Below are 23,092 nucleotides of genomic sequence, written 5' to 3'. Positions count from 1 at the left end.
AGCTGTCAGACAGGGATATTTAAGTCTGCAGAGGATTCTGCTGCCTTTTGTTAGCCAATGCCCTGCCCTCAGAGGTGGAGTCTACAGAGGCAGGCAGGCCTCCTTGAGCGGTGGTGAGCTCCACCCAGTTGGAGCTTCTCAGCTGCTTTGTTTACCTACTGAAGCCTAGGCAATGGCTGGCGCCCCTCCCCCCGCCTTGCTGCCACCTTGCAGTTTGATCTCAGACTGCTGTGCTAGCAATAAGTGAGGCTCCATAGGTATAGGACCTTCCGAGCCAGGCACGGGATATAATCTCCTGGTGTGCCATTTGCTAAGACCGTTGGAAAAGTGCAGTATTAGGGTGGGAGTGACCCGATATTCCAGGTGCCGTCTGTCACCCGTTTCTTTGGCTATGAAAGGGAATTCTCTGACCCCTTACACTTCCTGGGTGAGGCAATGCCTTGCCCTGCTTGGGCTCATGCTTGGTGCACTGCACCAAGTGTCCTGCACCCATTTTCTGACACTCCCCAGTGAGATGGACCCAGTAGCTCAGTTGGAAATGCAGAAATCACCTGTCTTCTACATTGCTCACGCTGGGAGCTGTAGACCGGAGCTGTTCCTATTCGGCCATTTTAGCTTCATCCCCACTATTATGATTCTTACACAGAGACCTTTGCTTTCCAGCAGCCTCCTTTTCCTCCTTTTTAGGTTGGAATCCCTCTATTTTAGTGGTCACTGGGATTCTGAAATGACCAGGTCTTTGTCTCAGAGACTTCACACATGCTCTTCCCTCTGCCTGGAACACTTTTCCTTGCTCTGGTCCCCTGACATCTCTTTCAGCTCAACTGCCCCTTGCTCAGAGACTCCCTTTCTCCCTCTCTAATTTGAAGCCAGTTTACCCCTGTAGTCTGTGCCTGGAAAACTCGTTTTCCTCCTTGATGCCTCTCGAGTTGTCACGGGATGTATGTGCCTGTTTGGGTGTCTGGTGTCTGTATCCCCGACTGGACTGCATGCTCCTGTTGAGCTGGAGAGACTGGACTAGCACAGGCCAAGGCCCTTGTGCTGGAGGGAGCAGTGCAGAAGGCAAAGGCAGAAGGCCTTTGTGATCTGGAAGGAAGTGAAGAGAGGGAGAGAGATGAGAGAGGCTGGCAGCAGATGGGCCAGGGGCCAGGCTGTGTGGGATCTTTTGGGCCACAGAAAGGCATTTGAATTCTCATGTAAGAGATCCAGGACAGCATTGGAGGGTATGAGTCACCTCATCTAACTGAGCTCTGTAAATGTCAATGTTTTATTATTTTTATACAATTATTTAAAAGTGATTTTAGTTATTTACCTTTTTATTACTTTTTTTTTTTGAGACAAAATCTTGCTCTCTTGCCCAAACTGGAGTGCAATGGCATGATGTCAGCTCACTTCAACTTCCACTGCCTGGGTTCAAGTGATTCTCCTGTATCAGACTCCCGAGTAGCTGTGATTATAGGCATCTGCCACCACACCCAGCTTATTTTTGTATTTTTAGGATAGACGATGTTTCACCATGTTGGCCAGGCTGGTCTTGAACTCCTGACCTCAGATGATCCACCCCCCTCAGCATCCCAAAGTGCTGGGATTACAGGGGTGAGTCACCATGCCCAGCCTTATTTACTTTTTAAAAAAGATCAGGCCAGACATGGTAGCTCATGTCTCCAATCTCAGCACTTTGTGAGGCTGAGGTGGGATGATCACTTGAGGCCAGGAGTTCAAAACCAACCTAGGAAACATAGTGAGACTCCTCCTGCCCTAATTTCTAAGAAAATGAGAAAACTAGGCATGGTAGCTTGTCTGTATCCCCAGCTACTGGGGAGCCTGAGGTAGGGAGGACTGCTTGAGACCAGGAGTTTGAGGCTCCAATGAGCTGTGATTATGCCACTGAGCTACAGCCTGGGCAACAGAGTGAAACCCTGGAGTCACCTCAGCCTACCTAGAGCTGACTGAGCTTTTGCTTCTTATCACAGGGAATGACAGATCCTGGGGCTTTGATGGGCATCAGGTGAAATGGGCAGAGTGGCGCTTTTTTTGATGGGCATCGGGTGAAATGGGCAGAGTGGCACTGTGGTGCTTATCTGGGATGGCAGTGAAGTGGGATGGGGTGGTCATTGTGACAAGGGGCGACATGAGGTTCTTGGCCTTGACGCCCTCCCCGGCCAGACGGTCCAGGTTGGGGGTGTCCACATCCTTATCCTAGTCCCAGCAGAAGCTCTGGAAGGAGATCAGCAGTAGCTGTGAGTGCTCTTCTTCCCTGGGAGGCGGTGGCCGCCCAGCAGGACAGGCGGCAGCAGCAGCAGCAGCTGGAGGGTGCCGAGCCCTGTCATCCCACCAGCACCTGTCACGCACTTCTCTCAGAGTTCATGGGCTTCTCCCTCTTTAGCCCGTTGTTGAACAAAGTCCACATTAATAATTCAGCCCAGCTCTGTTGTGGGACAAACAACCTGGAGCGTAGCAAGGTGCTGCAAATTTGCAGGACAGGATGAAAGCGTTCTGGAGATGGATGGGGGACATGGCTGTACAATGTGGTGGATGCACTTAACACCACTGAATTTTTCCTTTGAAAACGGCTAAAATAATAGATTTTGTATGTATTTTACCACAATAAAAAAATCAAACTTGCCGGGCATGGTGGCTTACACCTGTAATCCCAGCACTTTGGGAGGCCAAAGTGGGTAGATCATTTGGGGTCAGGATTTCAAGACCAGCCTGGCCAACATGGAGAAACCCCATCTCTACTAAAAATGCAAAAATTAGCCGGACGTGGTGGTACATGTCTGTAATCTCAGCTACTCAGGAAGCTGAGGCAGGAGAATTGCTTGAACCCGGGAGGTGGAGGTTGCAGTGAGCCGAGATCGCAAGACTGCATTCCAACCTGGACGATGGAACGACACTGCATCTCCAAAAAAAAAAAAAAAAAAAAAAACAAAAAATCAAACCACATGAAATATTTTGGACTCTTATACTAATTCACCACATGAAATATTTTGGGCTCTTAGACTAATTCCAACATTTTGAAGATCTGGGGAGAACAAACTACATTGGTGGTTTCCTTGGCTTAGTATGTCCTGTTTTTATAGGGAGAGCAAATTATTGTTCACCAGCACTATTAAAATAGCTACAACAGGATGGGTATGGTGGCTCCCACCCGTAATCCCAGCACTTTGGGATGCTGAGGTGGGAGGATCACTGGAGCCCAGGAGTTCAAGATGCCAGCCTGGGCAACATGGTGAGACCCTGCTACTACCAAAAAATACAACAACAACAACAAAAATAGCTAGGTGTGGTTGTGTGCACCTATAGTCCCAGCTACTTGAGAGGCTGAGGTAAGAGGATCAATTGTGCCCAGGAGGTTGAGGCTGCAGTAAGTCATGATTATGCTACTGTACTCAGTCTGGGTGACAGAGTGAGACCCTGTCTGGAAAAAAAAAAAAAATGCTGCAGTGGACTCAGTGATCATGAGGCCAGGCACTGTATACATATACATCATCTCATTTAATTTTTTCTTTTGTTTAAAAGTATTTTTTCCTCTAATCCCCATGTTGATCAACATTTTTTTAATCCTAGGAATTTATTAGTTGAAAATTTCACATAGGAATTAAAAAGTGCCTGCCCTGATGGCTTGCACCTGTTATCCCAGCACTTTGGGAGGCTGAGATGAAAGAATCACTTGAAGCCAGGAGTTTGGGCCAGTCTGGGCAATATGGTCAGAATGCAACTCTATAAAAAAATTTAAAAAGCTGGGTGTGGCAGGGTTCACCTGTAGTCCCAGCTACTTGGAAGACTAGGTAGGAGGATTGCTTGAGCCCAGGCGGTAAAGGCAGCAGTGAACTATGATTGTGCCATTGCACTGCAGCCTGGGTGATGAATAAAACTGTGGTGTAATATATGCAACATTTACCATTTTGTGCATCTGAAAGTGTACAATTCAGTGACATTTTGTACATTTATCATGTGCAATTATCATCACTACCTAGTTTCAGAGCTTTTTCAACACCTCAATTGGAAGCCTCATATTCATTCAGTAGTCACTCGGCATATCCCCTCCTGCAGCCCCTGGAAACCTCTCATCTTCTTTCTCCATCGATTGGCTTAGTCTGAACTTTGCATATAAATGAAATTGTACAATATATGACCTTTCATGTCTGCTTCTTTCACTGAGCATGTTTTTAACGTTCATCCATATCACAACATGGATAAGTTTTATTTTCTTTTTAGACCCCATCTAAAAAGAGAAAAAAATTGTAAAACAAAAACAAAAAAATATATAGGATGGAGATCAGATGAGTCCTGCAAAGCTTATAATATTTACTATCTAGCACTTTACATAGAAGCTTGCCTACCTCTGAATGATATGTAGGTACAGAGATGACATTTATCTTGGCACTTATAGAAAGACCCATAAATTGTATAAAGACATCATCATTGGATTTCCAGTAACAAGATGCAGCAAGACATGACGGTGTGTCCAGGTGTTCAGGAAGTTTAGGGAAGGTCTTGTCTTGACGAGGTCGGATGTGAGACCCAGATGAGATAACCCCATTTCCCCTGCTGAAAATGCCTGAGAATTTCATTCCAGTTATTTGCGTAGGTTGATTCGTTGGGGCTGGGGTGGGTGAGGAGGGGAAGTGTCAGGGGAGTTCTATTTTGTATTTGCACAACTTGGCTTTCTTTTTACTTGGTGTGGTGTTTTGCTGTATGAAGGAATTTCATAGAATTTTGCAATGAGTATGCAGCATAGTGGTTTGAATCCTGCCTGGCCGAGGGTCATATCTCAGCTCTGTAACTCATTATCTATGATGCCTTGGGGCAGGTCCCATAACTCTCCAAGCCTCTGTTATATATTCCATGGGGTTGTGAGGTTCAGATGAAATAATGCATGCTGGCAGGAATGGTTACTGCTCATGGGATTTCCATGTGCTCCCCGTATTCCCCAGATCTCCAGTAGTTAGATGGATTCATGCCGGGGTCCAATGCTCTATAAGTGGAAGTCACTGACATCACCTCTAGTCTACAGCTTTTGAGGGCTTGGGAATAACTGTCTCATTGTCTCATCTCCTGGTGCAGTAACTGTGGGAGAATCCTTTATTAAGATGGTAGAATTTCCATCATTCTAGGTCTTCGAGTGGCCATATGGAGCACACCATACCCAGCCAACCCATTGTGGACATGGGATGTAAGAAATCAACCTTGGTTGCTAAGCTGCTGAGACTCTGGGGTTAATTTGTTACTGCAGCATAACCTAGTCCATCCTGATGCATGCAGCATGCAAACAACTTATGTTGACCCTTAGTCATGGTAAGTACTCCACAGACGTTGGTTACTTTCGGTAGGAAGATAGATTGTCTCTGAAAGTTTTGTTAGCTGATATGATGCCAATGTTGCTATTTTGTAATTGGATAAATTGGACTTGGCTCTTCTTCCAGCATGTGGGAGAGAAAGATGACTGAGAGACAATAAAGCACTATTATCTTCAGTTTGTGTCCTTGGATACCCTTGGTGGCAATGAACAATGTATGTTCCTCTGAGAAAACTGGACCTAAAGGAGAAGGGAGGTGATACCAGAATTGGGAACGTCCAAGGCCCCAGGCATTCTCTGGTCTGGAGACAACTTTTATTCCTTGGTGAGAAGATTCTCCAAGGGAATGTAAATGCTTTTACTATCTAGTTTGTCTCTTTGAGAATTAAAACTTTTTTTTTATTCCAGTAGCTTTTGGGGTACAGTTTGGCTCTTTGAGAATTGCATACTAATTAATTTTAGGGGTCTTCGGTACACATCTCTATATTCCTGAAACATGGTAGAAACAGCCAGCAGTCAGGCGACAATCTACCATGACCACTAAAACACCCCCAAAGTAAACACCAGATGTGATCCACTAGGTTTAGTGGAGGTGGCTGGCTCGAGAGTTGATTATAGTCACTGTGGTGATAATGGCCACAACATTTTGATGCGTGTTGGTCTTCTTTTGGTAAGTTGCAGTTTGGAAGGAATAAATCCATTATTATTATTTTTTTTTTTGATTCTCACTCTGTTGCCCAGGCTGGAGCGCAGTGATGCCATCTCAGCGTGCTGTAAATTCTGCCTCCCAGGTTCAAGTACTTCTCCTGCCTCTATGGCCAGGCTGGTCTTGAACTCCTGACCTCAGGTGATCCATTTGCCTCAGCCTCCCAAAGTGCTGGGATTACAGGCGTGAGCCACCATGCCCGGCCCCATTATTCATTTACCCAATATCTATTGAGCACGTTGGGTTTGGTGGAGGATGAACTGCAGGGGAGGGAGAAAGCCTCCTCCTGCCACTATGTTTTCAAGTTGTCCTAATACTCCACCATGGGACACGCAGGCTTGTGGGTCCCAGAGCTCCAGAAGCATCTCCCGACCACACCATCCTGACCCAGATTCTACTGAAAAATATGAGTCTAGCAGAGCCATCTCTGACACTTCCCTTCTTTTGAACGGCTGATCTGTCAGTAATGTGGAGCCCTTATGAAAGTGCAGTGTGTTTTGTGAAACTTGAGGTTGATCAAAAAATGCCATTAAACTTTGTTAAGAAATCTACATATTGATGACATATGCAGTGGGGTGGAGGTGGGGAAATTCCCAAATACATTTTAGGAATTATCTCAGAAGGAGGTAATAGTCAGAACTCTTGGTTGCCAGTGACAGAAACTCATCTTACTAGTATCGAGTGGAAAAGGGATCATGTTTTTGTCTGCACTCCCCAACTCCAACCCCAAGCAGATTCTGAAAGAGGGACAGGATTGCAAGTGGATTATTTGGGAGATGATTCCAGGGAACACCAATAGGAGAGTGAGGAACTGATTCATGGAAAGGCAGGAGGCCACACAGGGGGCTTCAATGAGCAGCTTGCCACTCCAGGCAACTAGGATTTGACCCCACTGGGGACCTCTGGGAGGTGATGTGGAATGCATTTCAAAGTTGTTCCATCCAGAGGGCAAAGATATTGAAGCATTTATAGCCTGGCTCCCATCCATCACTGGCTGAGGACTGGTCCCAGGACATCAACTGGCTTTTTTCTTTTTTATTTTTTTTGAGACATAGTCTTGCTCTGTCACCCAGGCTGGACTGCAATGGCATGATCTCGGTTCACTGCAACATCTGCCTCCCAGGTTCAAATGATTCTCTTGCCTCAGCTTCCTGAGTAGTTGGGATTACAGGCGCCTGCCAGCATGCCCCACTAATTTTTTTATTTTTTGGTAGAGACGGGGTTTTGCCATGTTGGTCAGGCTGGTCTCGAACCCCTGACCTTGTGATCCACCTGCCTTGGCCTCCCAGTGTTGGGATTACAGGAGTGAGCCACTGTGCCTGGCTTCTGTGGCTTTTCTGACATACTCCATGCCTGACTTTGAGAAAGCCTTCAGGTGAAAGTCTTGGTTGTATGCAGTAGCAAGCATGTACTAGAATGATAAAAACCAAGGGGCTTACCACAAGATCACTCTCTCCATCTCTGTCTCTAGCTTTGTCTGCATACTGGCTTAATTTCTTCTTACTCAAGCCTTTTCTCCATAAGGCGAGAAACGTGGCCACAAAAGCTCCTGTATTTCTCACTACACACAGTTCCTGTCATCACAGAAAATGATTAACTTGGTCTAGTTCCAGTTTGGAAGAATATTCAAGGGAAGAATTCTGATTGGCCAATTTAGGCCAGATGCTCATCCCTGGACCAATCAACTGAGGCCAGAGGGATGGAGTCATGTGAGAACATGGCAGCCCCCATGAGAGCCACGTGACTGGAGTAGGAAGTGTGAGCCTCTATAGAGGGGAGGGCTGCTAGGCTGAAAAGGCAATAGATGTCTGCAGTGAAAGGAATAGATCAGGAGATACATTCTGTTAAACCTATTAATTATTAAAAAAAAGAGAAACTTTCAATATACAGTTACTGTATACGTGAGCCAGTGGCTCACGCCTATAACCCCAGCACTTTGGGAGGCTGAGATGGACAGATCAGAGGTCAGGAGTTCGAGACCAACCTGAGCAACACGGTGAAACCCTGTCTTGTGCTCCTGTAATCCCAGCTACTCAGGAGGCTGAGGCAGGAGAAACACTTGAACCCGGGAGGCGGAGGTTGCAGTGAGCTGAGGTCATGCCACTGCCCTCCAGCCTGGGCAACAGAGTGAGACTCCATCTGAAAAAAAAAAAAATAATAATAATTTACATTGCGGTTCCCCCAGCATGATTTATCAGAAAGGAAAAACTTACAATATGCGTATTTCCTATGCACAGGCTACTGCTATAAATTCAGATTCTTAAATTCCAAAGATTAATTAAAATGTTTTTCAAGACACCTAAACTGTTAGAATCTGCTTATAATGAGGTTGAAGTTGAGTAAGAAGAGAACTGGCATTTAGGACACTACTTTTCTTCTGTCGACTACTGTCAAGTTTTGGTTCTGCCTGGAAGTAGATGCACCTTAAGGGAGGGTTGCATGTAAAGGGGTGTGTGTGTGTGTGTGGTAGTTTCCAAAGATGGGTACAACTTTCTGCAAATGCTCGTGCAGTGTAACTGAACCAATCTTTCCTTTAAGAGGTAGAGTTTATATTCCTCTACAGGAATCTGGGCTGCCTATGACTTTCTTTGGCCAGCGGAATGCTGCCAAAGTGATGGTGACCAACTTCTAGCCGTGAAAGGAAAATAAACCTTGGGGCCCCAAGATCACTAAGCTAGGCTGGGCTCGGTGGCTCACACCTGTAATCCCAGCACTTTGGGAAGCTGAGGCAGGCGGGTCACCTGAGGTCAGGAGTTCCCAGCACTTTGGGAAGCTGAGGCAGGCAGATCACCTGAGGTCAGGAGTTCAAGACCAGCCTGGCCAACATGACAAAACCCCGTCTCTACTAAAAAATATGAAAATTAGCCAGGCATGGTGGCAGGAGCATGTAATCCCAGCTACTTGGGAGGCTGAGGCAGGGAAATTGCTTGAACCCTGGAGTTGGAGGTTGCAGTGAGCCGAGATCATACCACTGCACTCCAGTCTGGGCAGCAGAAGCGAGAATCTGTTCCCTCACCAAAAGAGAGTTACTAAGCTAAAGAGAAAAGTCAACCTGGGAACTTCTTAGGGGAAACCTGCCTCCCATTCTATTCAGTCACCCCTTTGCTCACTGAGATAAATGTATATCTGATTGCCTCATTTGGAGAGGCTAATCAGGAACTCAAAAGAATGCAACCATTTGTCTCTTAACTACCTATGACCTGGAAGCCCCTTCTCCGCTTCGACTTGTCTCAACTTCACCTTCAACTGGAGTTGTCCCGCCTTTCCAGACTGAACCAATGTACATCTTACACATATTGATTGATGTCTCATGTCTCTCTAAAATGTACCAAACCAAGCTGTGTCTCTACCACCTTAAGCACGTGTTGTCAGCACCTCCTGAGGCTGTGTCACAGGCGTGCGTCCTCAACCTTGGCAAAATAAACTTTCTGAATTAACGGAGACCTCAGATTTTTGGGGTGCAGATAGTCTTAGGCCTTGAGAGCCCTCTCGTAGTTTCCATATTTTTGCCCTCTTGGATGCTGGCACCAAGCAAACCTTGGCTATCCTGCTTAAAGGGCCATTTGGAGAGGGGCTCTGGAGGGCGAGGGGCCACATGGAGGAAAACAAGGTTCCCCGACTAACAACCGGCAACAACTGCCATGCACACGCATGAGGCCGTCCTGGATGTTCTGCCCAGCTGGCCCTCCAGCTGCAGGTAACCACACAAATGAGCCCAGGTTAAACCAGCCAGGAAGTCCCCATGCAACTCACAGGGTCATGAGCAATAATGACTTGTGGTGGTTTAAAGTTTCTAATTTTAGTTTCAATAGGTAACTGAAACAGCCCACAAGGGTGTGATCCTTTGGAGGGTGCATTTCTCACCTGCTGAAGCTTCTCAATTCCAAGGATCCAGTCCGGATAAGACTCTTGTTCTCAGTATCCTTGATGGAAATGGCAATGAACTTTTTGCAGATTGGACCATCTCAGGGGAATCCCAAAGATCAGAAAATATTTTCTTTCTCGGAATCTTCCACACAGCATTGAGCCTTAGGAATTTCTAAGAAGGATCTGGAATGAAAAAAAATCTTTTGAAAAGGTATTTGTATAGCTTCACTTCAGCAAGATTCATGGTGGGTATTAGACTAAGTGCTGGTGTTAAGCCAAACCATGTTTCTCGAAGACTCATCTGACCTCAAGGTTGGCAGGATCAGAGTGGCCTTCCAGGATCTATCAAATCCTCAGAAGAGTTGGTTCAACTGGCATGTACCCAGATCTCTTTGAGCTAGTATGATACTCCCTTGAGTCAAAGGCTGCCATATCACATCTCCTTTAAGTCCCCCTAAGTACGACCCCAGAAGTATTGACAAAATAGTGCTAGTCCTGAAGATTTCAGGAGGACATAAATGAAGAGATTAAACTGCAAGCTACCAAAACTTCCATCTTTGCTAAAGACCCTCATCCAGGCTGGGCACTCACGCCTGTAATCCCAGCACTTTGGGAGGCCAAGGCGGGTGGATCGCCTGAGGTCGGGAGTGCAAGACCAGCCAGACAAACATGGGGAAAACCCATCTCTACAAAAAATACACAATTAGCTGGGCGTGGTGGCACATGCCTGTAATCCCAGCTACTAGGGAGGCTGAGGCAGGAGAATCACTTGAACCTGGGAGGCGTAGTTAGCAGTGAGCTGAGATGTGCCATTGCACTCCAGCCTGGGCAACAAGAGTAAAACTCCATCTCAAAAGCAAACAAAAAGCCCTTATCCAATGATCTTGCTACTCTATCTGGCCATGTAATTTCTCCTCCTGGCTTTCTGTAGAAACAGCCTTCTGAGGAACCTCACTCTGCCTTTCAAAACCCCTTCAACTTGTACCCTTCATCAGCAAAGTATTTAGCTCAACATGTATGCCTCTGGGGGAACTCATCCACAGGCCATTTAAGGATATTTCCAGCAACATCATCTTCACTACCCCAGGACGGCATTTTAGAGTGGATTACGTGCCTGCTGGATGTGTTGTACTTGACTGAGTTAGAGAAAATGACACACTTTGAGACGAATTAAGAGTCTGTTTATTTAGCCAGCGGCTAAGAAACGGCTAACGCTTAAAGTTCTCTCGGCCTCGAAGAAGGGGCTAGATTTTCTTTTATACTTTGTTTTAGAAAGGGGAGGGTGGTCTAGTTAAAACAATTTTACAGAAGTAGGCAAAAAAGTTAAAAGGATAAATTGTTACAGGAAAGTAAACAGTTCTAGGTCTAGGGGCTTTAAGGCTATTACAAAGTGATAGATGCAGGGCTTTGGGCGTTATCAATTGGACGAATTCCTGGGAACTGCGGATATTGCTCGCCACAGTAGCTTATCAGTTAATTGCGTTCTTCGATGTGCTGGGAGTCAGCTTGCACAAGTTAAGTCACTGAGGAAGGGGCTGCCAGTGAAAGAGCCAAGATGGAGTATGTCTGGCTCTCTTAGCTAAGGGAGAGTCAATTCGGGTGGAAACAAGGCTAGGTGATTAAAAGAAAGGGAGAGTCTAAGAACAGGGTTACTAAAAACAATTTTGGGCATTACATTCCTCACTTGTGTTTTTAGGGAATCAAATAGTTAACTCTTCAGTTATAACAAGGGGGTTATATTGAGTCTTAAGATACATAAGTTTGACAGAAGCTATGCATTGTTTTATAAAATTAAGAAACTAATTTAATATACAAGGTCCAAAAATTAGACTTAATAGTAGTAGGATGGGGAGGGGGTCTGGCTACCTTCGTAATTAGAATAGTTAGCTCTGGGTTCTAGTTGAACATGCTTTGATACTAGGGGATGTTATTTTCTCGTTCTTGTTGGCGCTTATCTAGATTTTCTTGCACTTTCTGGAGTGTATCTTTTATTACTAAGAATGGTGGAGGAACAGTTAAATCAACTTTTTCAGGGGGTTTCTGGAACACAGGGTTACTTAGATCAGTTAAAGGCCTGATTGACTTGGGTGGGATTTATGAGACTAGGATTTTTTTTTGGATGGTGAGCATAGTCTTAACATTAAATCCTGGGATATAATATCTTGATCTTCATGACATGCCATGATACTATTGAGTTGAATTAAGGTCATGGACAGTTATAGTAAGCGGATTACAATTTTTTCTAGTACATAATTTAGGATGAGAAGCACGACTTATGGAAAGAGTTGAAGATCTGGTTGATCTTTTAGAGTAGGTGGCTAAAGTTACACATGTCTAATTCTTGACAGCTAGCATCAGGGTGATTTCTAGGAGAGAGGTAAAAGACAATATTTTGGAGTCTTTTTTCTGCACTTTTTGAGCTTCTACACTTAGTTTGGCTCTTGGAGTGTCTGAATCTTGCTTCAAGGTCGACACTTCCTGCTCCTGGGACTGGCAGATTGTGTCGTTTGCGTGGGTGTGGGCTGGCTTTGGGAACAGTACAAATAAATCAACTGCAAAGGAGACTTCCTTGGAGGTACTGGCCTTCTAAGTGGTGTTTGCAAATACACGTCCTGTTGTCAAAAAGTTGAAGAGAAAGGAGTAGGAAGGCACAGAGGATGTAACGGCAAAAACAAATAAGTGAGGTAGATAAAAAGAATGAATCTAATGGCTTCACCTGACTTAGGTGCAGTTTTAAGGGGACTGACTTAGGCCTGGGGACTTATATTTTTAGTTGGGCTCTGTTGGCCTTTTTGATGCGGGAGTGATGAATCTAAGCAGGAATGCCATCTACTTTCAGAGCCATTGGCGTCGTGAGGATGATGGTGTGAGGTCTTTTCTAAGCAGGAGTGAGTCTTTCTTTTCGGAACTTTTTAACAAACACTAGGTCTCCTGGCTGGAACGAATGGCAGGACTTTGGTCAGGAATTGGATTGGGATGGGCTCCTCGGACAAGTGGCAGGATGATTATCTTGTACCTGTTGGAGAGACTATAGGTACGGTAATAAATTAGTTTGTGATATTTCCGCTAATTTAGCATCGCTTAGCTTAGGCAAGATAGGCGGCGCCTTCTTATACATGATTTCAAAAGGTGAGAAATTAGCCTGGTAAGGGGTGCACCTTTCTTTAAGTAGAGCTAAAGGAAGGAGTCTTACTTAATTTACACTGCTTTTTAAAGATTACTTTTGTAAGAGTGTTTTTTAGGGTATGGATCATGCGTCCTACTTGCCTAGAGCTCTGGGGTTGATAGGCACAATGGAGCTTCTATTGAATGTTTAATGCCTTACTGAGTGACTGAGCTATAGGTGAGGTGAAGGCTGGTCTATTATCAGACTTTATGGCAGCAGGCAGCCTATATTGAGGGATGATTTCACTGAGTAAAAACTTAACTACTGTGTTGGTGGTTTCGTTTTTGGTAGCAAATTCCTTAGTCTATCTGGAGAAGGTGTCTACTAGTACTAGAAGGTATTTGTACTTAGCCTGGTGTGGTATTACTTCTGTAAAGTCAATTTCTTTTTCTTGGTGACTTTTTTCAGAGAGAGTGGCCTGGGCTGGGCTTAGGACTTTGTTTGGCATTTACCTGGGCGCAGGCTGTGCACTTGAGAGCTGCTTAATGTGTTAGGCTTTGAAGACGGGGGATCTTAAAATGGCTCCGGAGGAGCTGAGGTATCTTTGCTCTTAAATAGGTGGTAGACTGTAGGTAACTGATTAAAGTTTCTTTAAGAGTCCAGGGTGTGAAGATTCTAGAGTCAGGAAGAATCTACTAACTTTCCTGATTTTTATTGGCTCTGAGATCTGAAGCCAGTTTTTTGTTGTTGTTGTTGAGTATACGCGATTGTCAGGCAGATCCGGCTGTGGAGACTGAGGGCAGCAAGTTTAGAGGTGTGACTGAAAGTCTCGCTGCGACCTGAGCTGCTGAATCAGCTTTATGGTTACTATGGGCAACGGCCGTGTTTTCTTTTTGATGTCCTTTGCAGTGGATCACAGCTACCCGCTGAAGTGAGTATCCTGCTTTCCTAGTAGATGGCTTTATGTACATGCACAGTAGCAAAGGTGTACTTGCTGTCAGTGTAAATGTTAATACGTTTATTCTTACATTAGTGGAGAGCCTGAGTGAGGGCGATCAATTCAGCCTTTTGTGCTGAGGTGTTCGCTGGTAAAACTTCAGCTTACGACACATCTGTCTCCGTGGTAGCAGCTGCACTGGCTTTTCATACTTCCTGCTTGAGGAAGCTGCTACAGTCTGTGAACACGGTAGCATCTGCCTTTTCTTGGGGCACATCTTGAAGATCAGATCGGCCAGTTTTGATAGTTTCTAACAGTTCTTGACAGTCATAACAGGAATAGTGGAGTCTGAGTCGGGAAGTAGTGTAGCTGGATTTAAACACTTTGTGGGAGAGAAAGCCAAACGAGGCTGATCTAACAGTAAACTTTGATACTGCAAGATGCGAGCATTTGACATCTATTTGCCAGAAGCATTTTGTAGTAAGGTCTTTACGGCATGAGGAGCTGTAAGGGTTAAATTTTGGCCTAGAGTTAACTTATCATCTTCTTGGGCCATGCTTGCTGTAGCCGCTACGGCTCACAGACAACTTGGCCATCTAGAGGCCACAGGATCTAGCCTCTTAGATAAATAGGTCACTGGGCATCTTTAGGGTCTTAGAGTCTGAGTAAGCAAGTCTTTAGCAACTCCTTGGCTTTTATAGAGATATTAGGGAGGGCTAAAGCAGGGGCTTCATTTAATGCTAAATTAACGGGCTATTTCATTCTGTACTTCTTGGATAGCTGCCACCAAGATTTTTGTCTTTTGAATGCTTTATCAGCGGCCTTTTCAGCTGCCTGTGTTGCTTGTTTTTGTTTTTTAAACTTTTGATTGTCAAAAACTTTTTGGGCTATTTCTAAAAGCTGACTGATATTTATTCTAGCAAATCTTTCTAGTTTTTGGAGTTTCTTTTTAATATCCGGGGCTGCCTGAGCCACAAATGCTAAATTAAGAGCACGGCTATTTTCGGGAGCTGCCGGGTCAAAAGGGGTGTAAATCCGATAAGCCTCCTGGAGGAGCTCTAAAAACGTTCTTGGTGACTTACCGGGCCTTTGGACAACTTCGGTCGTCTTACACAAGTTTATGGGTTTCTGAGCGGCTCTTTTAATACTTGCGAGGAGACACCGGTGAAAATCGCCTAAAGCTCCCTTTCTACTTGAGGAATTTGGGTCCCAGTTAGGCCGGGTAGAGGGAAAGATCTCAAGGAGGTCTCTAGCTTCTTCTTCCGGTCCATTTGCTGATGTGAGGAAGTACTTTTTGGCTTCTTTTTGGATACGTTCTTTCTTTTCAGAGGTGAAAAGGGTTAAAAGGAGCTGTTGGCAATCATCTTAGGTGGGCGGGTGAGTCCTGAGTACAGAATTTCTCAGAGAGGTCAAAGCCTAGGGCTTTCCAGAGAAGGGAGGATTATGGATTTTCTAATTATATAAGTCAGAAGTAGAAAAAGGGACACAAACTAAGAAAGGTGCTGAGCGCTCGTCACCTGGAGGGACTTGTGCCTCTCTCAGTGGTAGTAGAGAGGCTACTTCTTCCTGCCACGGTCATGATTGAGAGGTAATGGGTGGCGAGCCTACAGGGGACGTCGTCGAGGAGACATGGGATAACTTTAAGGGAGAAGTTTGGTTGTAAGGCGGTGGGACTGGGTGAGGGAGACTCTCCTCTTCAGAGCGAGACAGTACAGGGGGAGCTGAACCGGCTGACGGTCAAGGCGAAAACACGGTCTGGCTTAGGAGGACCTTGGAGGTGAAATTATGAATGGCGCATGAACGGAGCCATGGAGGGGGGATCCTGACTAAACTTAGCTTTTGATCAATGTAGGGAAACTGATCAGGGTGGCGAGGAGTTTCAGTAACAACCTGCCACACAGCTTGAACAATTGTGAGGTTCAATGATCCTTCAGGGGCCACTTGACTTTAAACTTTGGCCATTTTATTTTGCACAGTGTCTGGAGCTTGCCTTTTTTAAGGTGGACTTTATAGTCCTCTGAGAAACTGAGAGAAAAATTCTGCAGCATACATTGGAGAGGGCTTTAACTTTTACAAGGCTGGGAGGAAGTGTTTTTTTTTTTTTTTTTTTTGAAGGCAATTTAATAAGATTTGAGCATAGATATTAAACTTAGCATGGACAGAGAAACTTATTTCTTGGGGGACCGGAATAGTGAAAGAACAGAATCAACAACACTAAAAAGAGCAGAAAAACTACAACAGCTACTACTACTTGCTACATTACTGTAGCTTTAACATTGAGGGAGGAGGACTAGAGCCAGCCTGAGATCTGGGTCAGTTTGATCTTGGCGTTCTTCTTCTTCTAGATCTGCACTTTAAATACTTTTGGTGTCTTTATGACTTAAAGGCAAATAGCTTAAACTTAGCTTTTTCTTTTAAGGGTTTAAGGAGTGAGAGCAGAGCCAAGTCCTGGAGAAGCTGAACTTGCTGTCGCACCGGAAAGCGAGATGTGCGGGGTAGGGCGCAGGGACAAGGCGGAAAAGGACTATTCGGATCATTTTTAAGATGGGAGAGTAGCCACAGAGGAACAGAGTAAGAATCTAAACGAAGTAAAGCAGTACGGGCGTACGTTTCTTTACACGGTGTTCTACTTAAGGGCACAGGAAAAGTTACAGAATGACAAAAGAGGTGAGCAAGGAAATCCGCAGGGTGGCTGTTTTGAACTTAATACTGGTTTAGTTTAGAGGAGGTCTAATCACTTGGACGTGGGGTATGACAATATAAATACTTACAACTTTCATGGTGCTAGAAATCTTAATGAGGCAAATGTTTTTCACACTTGTTCTTGTAACAACACTTGACTTGCTTCTGGCAGAAAAGACAGGACTGTGGTGGCCAGCCTAAATGATTGATGAGAAATTTAACCTCCTGTGACAAAAAATCAGCACTAAGGACTTTGAAGAAGTTTTTACTTAGATGTCTTGGGCAATATCAACGTCTTAACATGCAAAACTTTGACAGCTACTAAACAAGACAATAGACACTTGAGAACAATAAACATAAAACAAACAATTGAGTTTAGGGCATGTAAACAGTTATGACAGTTTCTTCCTTTTTTTTTTTTTTTTTGACAGACAAGGGGAGGGGTTCCTGTGATGGGATCAGTCAGCTGCCTGCCTGGCCGCTCCCCCTGAGGGGACTTGGGCTCCTCTTAGCATTGGCAGGCCGGGATAAACTTCCGGCTCAGATCAAGCTATGCCTGATGCTGCCTTAAGCCTTATGAGGTCGCCATGGAACCGCAGGTGAGGGCCTACTTGAACTCCGTAGCTTTCGCTGTGGAGCTACAAACTGGAGGACAAGCGCAAGCCCTTGTCCTCCCTCATTCATTCATTATTCACACAGAGTTTATAACAGTTTTTTTTTTCTTTCTTGGAGATTCTTCAAGAAACTTGAACAAGAGAAAGATGAGAGACAGAAAAAGAGAGTGAGTGACCGGTCTGCCAGAAACCAGGACTCAGTCCTCCAGCATCCTGGGATGTGGACTGAGTCAAGGGAGGGCCCCTGTCAGGGCCACTTCCCTCCTAGAAAGAGACACAGAGGTGCCCAACAGAAAACCAGGGCTCTACCTTCTAGCGTCCTAGAGAAATGGGAGGAGTCAAAAGAGGGACGCCCTCATCAGGGCCGCTTCCCTCTTACTAGAACTGAAGTCAAATCTGACCTACCTGACCTCGGGGTCAGAAGTTGAGGACTCAGAGGTGGAATTTTTATGGGCACTCACATGGTAGTCGATCTGCTCTCCTCTGGAAGACGGTCACCTTTCGGGGACCTGAAAATTTTTTTTCAGGTGGCACCACCCCTACAAGCTGGCCGTCCTTCCAGGGGAGCCTGGAGCGAGCCCGGCTCTCGCCTGGTGGCGTTTCTCCCTGGGGCCTCCAAATGTTGTACTTGAGCGAGTTAGAGAAAATGCCACACTTTGACATGAATTAAGAGTCTGTTTATTTAGCTGGCGGCCAAGAGATGGCTAACTCTTAATGTTCTCTTGGCCCTGAAGAAGGGGCTAGATCTTCTGTTATACTTCAGTTTAGAAAAGGGAAGGGGTCTAGTTAAAACAATTTTACAGAAGTAAAGTAGGCAAAAAAGTTAAAAGGATAAACTGTTACAGGAAAGGAAACAGTTCTAGATCTAAGGGCTTTAGGACTATTACAAAGTGATAGACGTGGGGCTTTAGGCATTATCAATCGGACAAATTCCTAGGAACTGCGGATATTGCTCACCACAGTGTCTTATCAGTTAATTGCATTCTCAGATGTGCTAAGAGTCAGCTTGCACAAGTTACGTCCTTGAGGAAGGGGCTGCCAGTGAAAAAGCCAAGATAAAATCTGTCTAGCTCTCTTAGCTGAAAGAAAGTCAATTCAGGTAGAAACAAGCCTAAATGTTCTTAGACTTTCTTTTTCTTTTAATCAAAGTTAATAAAAACAAGGTTAGGCATTACAAATGGGGTCATCCTTATATTCAGCACAGTGTTTGTCCTGAAACTTCAAAGGAGTGCTCCTAGTTTGATAACTTGGACCATGCCAAATAAATTGAATTTCTCTTTCTTAACAACAGATGTTTAAATACAGCCCCGTGTCCCTCTCTGCTCCTTCCTGCCTTCCTCCTCTCCTCTTCCTTCCCTTTCTTTTCAAGAGCAGGGTTTGCAAACTTTTTCTTGAAAGCATCAGATAGTAAATATTTTAGAATTCGTGGGCCATACAGTCTCTTGTAGTAGTTACTCAACTCTGCCACCCATAGCATGAAAGCAGCTGATATAGGTTGAATATGTGTCCCTGCCCAAATCTCATATTGCAATGTAATCCCCAGTGTTAGAGGTGGGGTCTGGTGGGAAGAGATTGGATCATGGAGATGGATTTCTCATGAATGATTTAGCATCATCACTTTGGTCCTGTCCCTGCAATAGTGAGTGAGTTCTTGCAAGATCTGGTTGTTTACGAATGTGTAGTACCTCCCTCCTTACTCTCGCTCCCGCTTCACCTTCTGCCATCATTGTAAGTTTCCCGAGGCCTTCACAGAAGCTCAGCAGATGTCATTGTCATGCTCCTTGTACAGCCTACAAAACTGTGAGCCAATTAAACCTCTTTTCTTTATACATTACCCAGTCTCAGGTATTTCTTTATAGCATGAGAGAACAGCCTAATGCAGCAGCCATAGACAATATGTAGCAAATGGGCAAGACTGTGTTTCAATAAAACTTTATTGACAAACACGTGTGCAAGCAGGTCCGATTTGGCCCATGGGCCATAGTCTCCCAACCTCTGCTCTTGAATATTCTCTTCAGCCTGGATGGACATCTCTAGGTTGTTGTTTTTGTTTTGATTTGTTTTGTTTTTTTGAGACAGAGTCTCACTGTTGCCCAGGCTGGAGTGCAGTGGTGCAATCTTTGCTTGCCACAACCTCTGCCTCCTGAGTTCAAGCAATTCTCCTGCCTCAGCCTCCAAAGTAGCTGGGATTACAGGTACCTGCCACCACACCTGGCTAATTTTTGTATTTTTTAATAGAAATAGGGTTTTACTATGTTGGCCAGGCTGGTCTCAAACTCCTGACATCAGGTGATCCACCCACCTCAGCCTCCCTAAATGCTGGGATTACAGGTGCCCGCCACCACACCTGGCTAATTTTTGTATTTTTAGTAGAGAGGTGACTTCCCCATGTTGCCCAGGCTGGTCTCGAAATCCTGATCTCAAGTGATCCACCTGCCTTGGCCTCCCAAAGTGCTGGCATTACAGGTGTGAGTCACTGCAGCTGACCTATAGATTTTTTTTTTTTTTTTGACCATTGCTTATTTGGTTTGACTTTCATTTTCTTCCCCATTGTGGTAGTCATTTTCTGAATGCCTGTTAGTTTGTCCATCTCTCTCCCCTGTAGTCCCTAGAGTCAGATGAACTCCTCTACAGGTGCAACGGTGTAACACTCTGTAGTGCTGAATTTTGAGCAGGAGAAAGAGAGCAAGAGTGACCAGTACCCTTGGAAACTCCGGCCTCCTGAGAATTTGGTGTCTTTGCAAAGGTTGCAAACCTGTTAACCCACAGGCCAGAGAGATAGAGAAGCCAGAATCATGATTTGTTAAGCTTGAGTTTAATATTTGATGCACAGAGATCACTGAGTTTTTTGATAAGAATTAGAGGGGAAAAGACACGGCCACAGAGAACAATTTCTATCCCCAGGTGAGGATTCAGGAGGTAATTCTGTGAACAGAACTTCCTGAGAACTAAGATGGGGGAAATCGCTGGTATTAGAAGGGTGAAAAGGTCAGTAATTAAGGCTACGACTGTGCTCTTAGAGGCAAAAGAAGAAAATGAGGCTGCCAGGCATGAATAATGAGAAATCTTTGATGGAATTAGCCGTGCAGAACAGATACTAAATGCATCCTCATTCTTCTCATAGTCAAAAGTTTTTGCTTAAGCTGGATGGGAAAAATATAATCCCGTTTCACTAAGTATAAAAGGGGATTTTAGAGAAGGTCTCAGAAGAAAGAGATGTGGGGATTCGGTGAAACTCACCAGAGGCTGAACCCTCTCCAGCATAACACAGGGACTGGGAGGAGCGGGGCGGCATTAGGCCAGGTGCATAGGCCAGTGCTGCTCTCTCTTGACTTTCTGCTCTCTCTGGACTTGTTTGCCAGCTGAGCTCATCCACTTGCATAATTTTCAGTGCCATTTCTCAGCTGATGAGTCCTGAACTTTTGTCTTGAGGCTAGACTTCTCCTTCAAACAGCAGTCTTAAAAACTCAACTTCTTTCTTGTTTTTCCACTTGTCAACTCATGAACACCTCAACCTTGTTAAATCCAAAGCCAAACTCATGGCTTGGAGTGGTAGGTGATGGCTGTAATCCCAGTGCTATGGGAGGCTGAGGTGGGAGGTTTACTTGAGGCCAGGAGTTTGAAGCCAGCCTGGAAAACACAGTGAGACTCCCTGTCTACAAAAAAACAAACAAAAAAAAAGCTAGGCATGGTGATGTGCATCTGTAGGATCTGTAGTCCTGCTACATTGCAGGCTGAGGCAGGAGGAACACTTGAGCCCAGGAGTTTGAGGCTGCAAAGAGGTATGATTGAACCAATGCACTCCAGCCTGGGTGACAGAGCCAGAGACCCTGTATTAAAAAAAAAAAAAAACCCAAAGCCAAACTCTTTTTCCTCCTCCTTCTCCTCCTCCTTCTCCTCCTCCTTCTCCATGGGCTCTGTCCATGCCATCTCTGTTCTGTAAATGGCACCACCCCCTGCTGAGATGCTCAAGGTGGTCATAACTCATGTGTTGTGCTAACTCTGCTTTTGCCCTCTTCTCTAGTCAGCAAGTCCGGTGATTCTAAACTTTATCCAACTTATCCACTCTCTCTATCTTCACTGTCATTATCTTTGCCTAGGACATGGCTATCCCAGCTGGGCTACAGCAGCAGCCTCCTAACTGGTCTTAACTGGTCCTCTGCACCTGCTCTCCATGCTCAGCAATCCATTTCCTACCTGGAAGCTTCAGTGATCTTAAGGTGTCCATTGAGTCTCATCCCTGCCTTTCCTGCCCATGGCACATAGAATAAAATCGAGACCCCGAGTCTTCTGCCTGTTCCTGCCACCTCTCCTGCTCTCTCCTATCTCCACCCTTGGCCTAGTCTATTTCAGCCACTCTGGCCTCCTTTTTTTTTCTTCGACTTTCAAACCTTTCTCCACAACAGGGCCTTTGCACTTGCTGCTTCAGCCTGGAATGATTTTCCTCTGCACCTCCCCAAATTAGACCATCCTTTAGATCTCAGCTAAAATAGTGCTTCCAGACTGCTCTTTCCTGACCCCTTTATAAAGTGGACTTCCCTGCTCTTCTCCACCTTAACCTCTTATTATTTCTTGTTGTGGGAAGTCAGAGACCCCAAATGGAGGGACTGGCTGAAGCCATGGCAGAGGAACATAAATTGTGAAGATTTCATGGACATTTATTAGTTCCCAAATAATACTTTTATAATTTCTCATGCCTGTCTTTAATCTCTTAATCCTGTTATATTCATAAAGTGAGGATGTATGTCACCTTAGGACCACTGTGATAATTGTGTTAACTGTACAAATTGATTGTAAAACATCTGTGTTTCAACAATATGAAATCAGTGCACCTTGAAAAAGAAGAGAATAACAGCAATTTTTAGGGAACAAGGGAAGACAACCATAAGGTCTAACTTCCTGCAGGGTTGGGCAAAAAGAGCCATATGTTTCTTCTTGCACAGAGTCTATAACTGGACGTGCAAGTAGGACAGATATCACTAAATTCTTTTCCTAGCAAGGAATATTAATATTAACACCCTGGGAAAGGAATGCATTCCTGGGGGGAGGTCTATAAATGGCTGCTCTGGGAATGTCTGTCTTATACAGTTGAGATAAGACTGAGATAGGACTGAGATACGCCCTGGGCTCCTGCAGTACCTAAAGGCTTACTAGGGTGGGGAAAAACCCCACCCTGGTAAATTTGTGGTCAGACTCGTTCTCTGCTCTTGAACCCTGTTTTCTGTTGTTTAAGATGTTTATCAAGAAAATACGTGCACCATTGAACATAGACCCTTATCAGTGGTTCTGGTTTTGGCCTTTGCTTTGTGATCTTTGCTGGACTTTTATCAGTAGTTCTGCTTTTGCCCTTTGTCCTGTTCCCTCAGAAGTATGTGATCTTTCTTAGACCCTTAGTAGTAGTTCTCCTTTTTGCCCTTTGAAGCGTGTGATCTTTGTACCTACTCCCTGTTCTTACACCCCCTCCCCTTTTGAACCCCTTAATAAAAACTTGCTGGTCTGAGACTCAGCAGGCATCACAGACCTACTGATATGTAATGTCACCCCAAGCGGCCCAGCTGTAAAATTCCTCTCTTTGTAGTGTCTCTCTTTATTTCTCAGCCAGCTGACACTTATGGAAAATAGAACCTACGTTGAAATATTGGGGGCAAGATCCATCAATACTTCTTTCATGGATTTACTTACTTTTTGTTTGTCTCCCTCCAAACCCTAGAAACTCCTGGAGGGCAGAGCTGTGCCTACCATCTTCATCATTGCATTACCACCACCCAGCACAGTGCCTGGCACAAAAGAGTTGCTCAATACATAAATCAGGATGAACAGATAAATACATGGATAGGCACTTTGGACTACAGATGAGCTTAAATACTTTGTGTTTTTC

The sequence above is a fragment of the Pongo abelii genome, chromosome 7, assembly GCF_028885655.2.
Source record: "Pongo abelii isolate AG06213 chromosome 7, NHGRI_mPonAbe1-v2.0_pri, whole genome shotgun sequence".
Lineage (NCBI taxonomy): Eukaryota > Metazoa > Chordata > Mammalia > Primates > Hominidae > Pongo > Pongo abelii.
The sequence above is the reverse complement of the archived record's forward strand: the minus strand, read 5'-3'. Positions refer to the sequence as shown.